An 8,905-nucleotide genomic window follows, 5' to 3' on the forward strand; every position below is an offset into this window, starting at 1 on the left:
GAAGCCAAGACTACAACAATAATTTAAGGAGCTATGGGACAAAATTAAATGTAAAAACATACAGGTAATAGGGGTACATGAAGAGGAACAAAAAATATTGAAGAGCTATTTGAAGGAATGATGATGGAAAACTTCTCTCACCTGGTGAAGGAAATAGACATACAATCCCAGTAAATTCAGAGAGTCTCAAAAAAGATGAACCCATAGAGGCCCACACTAAGATACATTATAATTAAAATGCCAAAGGTTAAATTCAAAGAGAGAATCTTAAATGCAACAAGAGAAAGGCAGTTACTTACCTACAAGGAAACACCCATGAGGCTGTGAGTTGATTTCTCAAAAGGAACTATGCAGGACAGAAGGGCTTGGCACAAAATATTCAATGTGATGAAAACCCAGGATCTACAATCAAGACTACTTTATTCAATAAAATTATCATTTAGAGTCAAAGGATGGATAAAGAGCTTCCCAGACAAAATAAGCTAAAGGAGTTTGTCAACACCAAGGCAGTATTACAGAAAATGTTGGAGGGACTTCTTTAAGATTAAAAGAAAAAAAAGTATCAAAAACACAAATAAAGACTGATAATAACTCCATATGTATCAAGAAGTACCTCAAATGGAAAAGAATTAAGTGTTCCAACCAAAATATAAGAGTGGCTGAATGGATAAGAAAACAAGATTATTATATATGCTTCCTACAAGAGACTCACTTCAGAGTTAAAGACACATACAGACTAAAAGGAAAGAGATGGAAAAATATATTGCCTTAATGGACCTAGTGGGCATTGTGGTGAATGAACTAAGTCAGATAAAGACAACTAGCACATGATTTTACACACATGTGGAATCTAAAGAACAAAATTAACAATAACAACAACAACAAAATGGAGACAAACTCATAGATACAGAAAATATTTTGAGGGCTACTAGATGAGAGGGTGGGTTGGTGGAATTGTGTAAAAGGGTAAAGAGATTAAGAAGTACAAATCGATAGTTATAAAATAGTCATGGAGATAAAGTGTAGCATAAGGAAAGTAGTCAACAACATTGTAATAAACATGTAAGGGAGAAGAGAGGTACTAAATGTAGTGGGGTGATTACTTTCTGAGTTATATAGACTTCTAATCACTATGCTGTATAATTGAAACTAATATATTATTGTATGCCAACTATAATTGAAAAAAAATTGTTGAATTTACAATGTAAATATAAACAACTAATTGTCTATTATGTTTCAATAAAGCTGGAAAAATGTTAAAAAATCCAAATAGTCTGTATTTATTCTGAAGAGTTAAAATTCTATCATGCTTAGCATGCTTCAATATCCAGTTCCCTAGAGATGTTTATACTTGTATTATTCCCTTCTTATTTCTCAGATTATTTGGTGGTGGTGCAAGCTCTGGAAACATATCTCTTGAGGCTCTAGATACTAGTCACTAATTCCTTGTCTTTAATAATAACACAAAGTAACAATACAGCTCTCCTCATGATAATTATATTTCTTAGTCTCATTAGTCTGGAAAATGGTACTAATTCCCTCAAACACATTTCTCAGTATTTACCAAGAGGCTGGTTAAATAGGAGGTCAAAGTCTCAAACATTCCACATTTCATAAGAATAGTCTTTCAAGATATACATTAGACATTTTTATACAATGCATAATTAATATTTTATATTGACTTCAAATTTCTTACTAAACTGGTCTATCATCTACAGATATAATAGTCTATATTCATTATGCATATCTACTATGTTAACATATAGCCTAAATTTTGAGAACAAATTTATTCTAGTTTAAAATATTTTAGTCATAGTTTAAACTGAGCACTAATTATTGTGTGTGTGAGCGTGCACATGTGTGTGTGTGTGTGTTTCTTACCCTAGGAATTTCTGTTTTGAGGTATGGTTCCAGATATTTTTATTTTTAGTAAAGATCCCCTAGATAATTTCTATAACTAAACAAGTTTGTGAAATCATGAGCTATGCAATGCCCACAAACAAATGAAATATGCCACAGAAGTAAAGTACCTAATTCAGAAGTTTAGAGACCTCAAACTATATGAACTTATTCGGAGGAAAGTATTTTGTAGATACCACACAAGATTTAAAAATCTTGACTCCTTGCTGAATTAATGGTTTAGAAAAAGCACATAGATTATTCAACTTAGTTAACACAGCATACCAGAGTGAAGCTAAAGTGGAAAACAGGGGTAATCACCCTTAAATGCAAAAAGTAGAGCTACCAAGAGAAGGAAGAGAAAATTAAATAACAGCTAATGAAAACTAAAGTCTTCCAAGTGTACTTATAAATCTGTCACCATATGGAAATAGATAAAAGGAATGGAATATTTGGAAGTACATAGACAACTAGTTTTAAGGAAAAAAAAATACTCACATTTGTTTTTTGTTTTTTTTTTCCCTTTTCAAGTATAGGTATTTGAAATCTCTTTGATTCACCAAAGACAAAGTATATTTATAGTTCAATCCCTTCCTCTCCCCATCCTTTTTTCCTTTCCTTCCTTCCTCTATTTATCCTATCTTTCTTCTATATTTCTTTTTTTAATCTCTCTTTGTATATCAATATCGACTAAGCATCTAGTGTATAATAATTAGAGAGAGCAATACAAATATTTTGAGTAAATTAATAAATGGGTTACTATAACATAGAATTAAGTCCCATTGAAAAGGAAAAGATGAACTAAATAGTCTTATAGTATTACAAGAATATAAAATATGCATATGTAATAATATAAATTAAATGGAAAAGAGAGCTTTAAATGGTACATATAAAATATTACACAATTGTGTAGGTAGGAGTGATTACTTCTATCATCCAGATCTAGAAAGTTTTCAAGAAGTAGGTACCATTTGGAATGGGTCTTAGAGAGGAGAAATACATTAATAAGTGAGATGTGTGGACTGTGTACTGCTTAGATTCCTTTCTTGTCTCTGATCTTCATATGTTCTATATAGTGTAAGAACTTGAAGCAGGAATCCAACATCTCAAAAAAAGCTTTTACTCTCATTTGGTTGCCTACTGTACAAAGGAGGGATCCAGGTGCACCAATGTGGCTTCTCAGACAATTCCAGCCAGTTACATCAAAAAGAACTTCATGAAAGCCTGAAAATCAGGACATACCTCTTACAACTACGTAAGTGTTTATGGCCTTCACAATCTCTCCCCCTACCTTCTAAGTATTTCCCCCACTATTAGTGCCAACACTGCTCTTACTCCAGTCCTCATACTCTCAACTACACATATTCAGGTACATATATGCAAATTCTTTGAACATGAATATGAAAATTAAACTGGCATTATAAACTACCTTATCCATTATAGCACATGTAGAGATGCCCAATCAGTAGACAACCTTCTCGGGAAAATTTACACAACCCAGTACTGAGGCAGTAAGCTTTGAGCCTGCTCCATTGCCATCTCACAACTAACTCTTTACCTAAGTATTCCCTCCTTTTGATGAAAAATCATGCTTTAAATTTGGGGATTTTAGTAGTCCTCATATTTACACATGCTCTGTAAGGTTGTTGCCAATTCCTTTGCCATAGGAACATTAATATTTCCTTCAGTGGATATAGCTGTCCTTCATATAATTAATGTATATATGCACATATCGTTATGAGGGTTTGCCCTTTTGTCACTTTTGCCCAAGTTCCTTGTCCCTAACCTAATTTTGGCTGCCATTCTCCTCAACTTTGTTATGTGGTTGGAATTAACTGAACTGAATCAATCACATAATGCTTTCAGTTACTTTGTTGTGTGTTTGCCCAGATATAGTTTTAGCAGACACCTCAATTCAAGAAGATAGTACAGACAAAATCTCAAATAAAACCCCGGCAACAAGATAGTTTTTCCATATCTTTTCACACAATACCACTCAGTAACCCACTGTAGCCAGCAAGATTACTGTATACCCTCAATCTCTATGCTAATTTTCATATCTCCCTCTTAACTAAGAAGTTTCTTCTTATAATAGCCTGTGATAGAAAAAAAAAGGATTATTTTGACTAAAAAATAGATATCACAATAATGCGCGTTTCCTAAAATTTTAGTCAACTCCTACATCTCAAGGCTTTAAATGTTCCCCTCACTGGCAATATTCTTTCACCGCCCATTACTTACTATACGCTTCACTTTTCCTCCAATCTTCTGTGTCTATCCTAACTTTGTAGAATTATCATCCTCAAAAACAGTTACTATGTGATTTGTATTTTCTACAGTAATCCACTCAGAAGCCTGATGTCATCTACTGTCTTTGCAGTGGAGTCAATTCAAAGCCACATTCAGTTATTTTATCCAGTTCTAATGCATTTTGGAAATAACTAGTACTTCTAATTGGTCAAAATGTTGTTCCTCATGGTCCAGTGTCTGTGGATTAAAAACCCAGATGATCTGACCCAATATCCACTCAATATCCAGTGATGGAGCACATATGGTACAATAACAATAAAAATTACCAGAGGAGAACATGGACTTTTGTGAGCCTATATCTTGATGAGGTGAATCTCTAACCTAAAGATTTTTCTAAGATGCTAGGTGTTTTAACAGCTCTATTAATTTATCATAGTTCTTTAAGTAACAAGATGTGCTGTTTAGTCATTTTAGTGTTTCTCAAATTGAGATGCATTTTTAAATTAATGTCATTATTTCTCCGTTTATGTGCTAGAAAAGCTAATGTTAAATTATCAAGAAGATATGATTGTAAATTATAATGCCCAGTTTCTTTTTCATCAGATGCCTCTTTAAATGTATCAATAAAGGCTTTATTTCTTAATTTACATTAAAATATTTCTAGATATGAAAAATAAACAATAAAGTCAGCATCTATTGGGAGTATGTTCAGTTTGTTTACTATTTTCCTAGTTAGTGTGTAAGTCAGAATATGGTAGATTATGCTTTAGTTTCAAACAACCCCAACGTATTATTAGTTTATAAGACCAATTGTTTATTTCTAGAGATTGGCTGAGAACTCTGTTCCACATTTTCCAGGCTGACAAAACAATCATTTTTTTTTAACTTCTTGAATATTTATGGTTATTACCTAAGGAAAAGAGAACTTGATAGGGTCTCGCTCTTTTATGAAATGCTCTGATTTGAAAGTGACAGGTTATGCTTCTATAGCAACTCATTGGACAGAACCAGTAACAAAGTCTCAATTGCAATAATAGCAGGAATTACAATTCTACCATGTCTTGGAATCAGAAAACTGGAAATATTTAGTGAACATCAATAATGAGTTACATAATTTTATTTGCTTTGTGAAAATTCTTTAAAATATATTCTTGTTAATGTCAAACATTTTGGATTTTAAAGTCATAGGAGAAGGGTAATTTGTCTTTAAATTGTTTAACAAAATTTCTAACAGAAAAGCATGTATTGGTACAAGCTCTCTTCTACTATTTTCATTAGGGAATATCTTATTTTTATCCTCCTCCTATTTAGCCTTTCAAGCTAATTGGATGGCCTCTTTCTGACTACCTACCTTAGAACTACTCCCATTTACTGTAGGACAATTTATTTATACTTCCAGGACTCAAGAAAATGCACATCTTTTGTTTTTTAAAAACTTGAAAAGGAGCCCTTCAGAGTGTTTCATTATCACCTGTCAGTAGAAAGAGATTATAAGGACTTCCACACAGAGTATCTCTGCCTTTGAGGCTTGGCAGTATTTCCTACCATCATTGAAACTTGGAAGTTGAACTAGGTCCCTCTGTTATTAGTAACTTAAGCTATCAAGTCAGTTTTAAATTAAACTGATTCTATAGCATTGATATTTTCATAAAGTTTGAAAAACCAAAGTGACCATAGATTATTGATTATTCTGTACTTATTGCAGAGGCCTCCTACCACTCACAAGGATGTCATAACTCTCTTTAAAGATTATCTATTTCGGTTGTTTCATTTTATAAATGAGAAAAACAAGACCCGGTTTCAGAAAGTTAAAGTACTAATTATATAATCCTAAACAGCTACGTATTATATTTTTTTAACTTCTTGGAGAGACTTGACTTTTATTTCATGAGGACTTTTATATTTGAGGAGAATGCATATTTATCTAAAATATGGTATGTAGGCTGGGACAATGAATGTCAATATCCATGTATGTGGGTCTTTTGAATTCTAACATTTGTAAATTGCCTTGACTTAGGATGACATTAGTTCAGAATAGTTTGAACTCAATAAAACACTGTAAATGTGTATGGTAATTTAGAATGTATCATTCTAATCTTAGAGAATATGCTGCTAGAGAGAGCTCTTTATCTATTTGTAAGGGTCAACAAAACAATTGATAGCTTATAGAATTTAAACCATTACTAACTTGTAACTTTTTTTTTTTTTTTTTTTTTTGCCACGGAAGTGTTTTATAGTCTGGTAAAGACTACAGATCATTTTTAAGAATATTATTTTTAAATGCATTAAATATTATTTTAAGAATAAAACACATGATCACAAAAAACAGTTATATTAAAACAAAGTTATAAAATATTTTCAAATACATAGCAAAGTAATGCCTGCACTCAGTAATATTTAGCATCAACTATTAGTACTACCATAGTTTTAAAGTAGTGATTAATATAAATTATATTGTGAAATAACAATAATTATATTATAGTATTATGCTAATACTACTGCATCTTGTAGCCTACATTTATAGTCGAAGGAAATGCTAAATTTCAGTTAGAGGTTAGTGAAAATAAAGAAGTAATTATTTCCCAGTCCAGGTGCATGGATAGACTGAACTATATCTGTAGACCTGCAGCCACCAGATTAAGAAGCATTATTTTAACTAATGTAACAGAAAAAGCAAATGAAGTTTAAGAAATTTGTATTTTGAAAATAACTTAGCATACGATGTTAAGATTATTATCCATTTTATTGTAATAATACATAGATTCCACTTATTTATTAATATAAATTTTATTTCAAACTGTATAAATATATTTACTCAATCATACCATAAAAAAATTCTATTGAAATCTGTACTCTACTTCCAATAGTTTTTGAACCCAAATATAACTAGAGAAGTATCTCTGATGTTTTGAATACTAGAACAATGCACATATTTTAGAGGATTAAAATACATTGAATCAATATATTAAAGATTTTTCTTCCAACCAAATACCTGTGAATTAGATGTCATAAAAATATTCATTGGTGTCATTAAATATATAGATTTATGAAACACTGATAGTGAAATGACAGTTCAAAAAAATCTCATGTCCTCTTAAGATTAATGTATGCTCACCTGTACTGTATACACTCTTGAATAAATACACTTTAACAATTTATGGCATGTATGATAATTACTATTGTATTCCAAATAATTTATTTCCCCTTCTGCATTGCATATTTAGCATAAGTTTATCTGAAGTTTCAGAATCTAACTCATAAGCCAATGCATATTCAGTATAAAGCCTTCATTGAATTACATTTGGAAAACTGTTCTGGGTACAAAATTATCCTGAATCCCAGAAGATGACAGGAGTCAGTTTTAAAAACTATCAAGTTATCAAGTGCTTTACTTGCTTCACTTCTTCACAGAAATAGCAAGCACATCATCACTATTTCTTTAATTCAATTAATGTGGCTTAAAAGGAAAGAAAAGAAGGAAGGAAGGAAGGAAGGAAGAAGGGAAGGAAGGAAGGAAGGGAAGGAAGGAAGGAAGGGAAGGAAGGAAGGAAGGAAGGAAGGAAGCAGGGAGAAAAGATAAAGGGAAAGAGCATTTTAAAATAAAAAAATAAACACTCATGGATGGAAAAAAGGCAAAATAATTATGAATTTTAAATGTACAGTATCACATTCAAAATAGTTTGTTGATTTCTGATAGTGACAGCTATGGTCTATATCAGGCCAAATTCAGCCTACTGCCTCTTTTTGTACAATTTGGGAGCTAAAAATGATTTTCATTTTTAAATGGTTGAAAAAATCAAAAGTAGATTTTGAAACATGAAAATTATATAAAATCCAAACTTCAGACCACATAGATGAAATATTATTTATGCACACTCATTTGTTTCTGTATTGTCTGTAGCTGTTTTTGCATTAGAGGCAAAGGTAAGTAGATATGACAGAAACTCTATAGCAGGAAAAGCTGAAAATATTTACTATCCAGTTGTTTATAGAAAAAAAAAAATATCAGCCTCTGCTCTATATAATGCAAAATCCACATCTTAAAAAGGACATTTTCTATCAAATATTCATTATTTAAATCCAAAATATTATTTCTAGATTAAAAGCAATATTTCGAATACTGAATTCCTTCAGCTCTATCTATAGATATACATAACAACCTTAGCTGAAAAACCTCATTCACAAATGGAAATGCATTTTTTTATTCATATTGCCTTAAGGAATTAATAGATCATAAAATATTGTTTCAAATAATATTCTTTCAGGCTCAGTCCCTATGCATAGACTGTGGGAACTGCAGTCCTAATTTCTTCTTTCTGATAAGGATATTTCATATGTATTTGTGATTACAGCTGTTCTTTCCAAGGGCAGCATCTTTTTTGTTGCTCTCAATGTTGATCAAACAGGTCTCACTTAGGACATCTATCCCACAAGCAGTTATTGAGTTGTGCATACCAAGTGTCAGACATTGTGCTAGATGGCGGAAGTGGAGATGGTGTGGCTAGAAAAATAACCTGTATATACATGCATCAAGTTCCTGTGGTACTAGAATGTTCCTGACTTGTGTTACTCTTGTTCATATTTCTTTAGTTTACCCATCACTTCTGATATTGTTCACTTGGTTATTTGGAGATTTTTAGGTTAAAATATAGTGTTGACTTAAATATTTAATATATATCTCTTCTTGTATTCTTTTTTTTTTTTGCCATGGCTCTTTTACGTTGTCTGTGGAAGGTTGGAAACAAAGGCAAAGCAC

Source organism: Pteropus medius, unplaced genomic scaffold (genome assembly GCF_902729225.1).
Source record: "Pteropus medius unplaced genomic scaffold, Ma_sr-lr_union100, whole genome shotgun sequence".
Taxonomy (NCBI): domain Eukaryota; kingdom Metazoa; phylum Chordata; class Mammalia; order Chiroptera; family Pteropodidae; genus Pteropus; species Pteropus medius.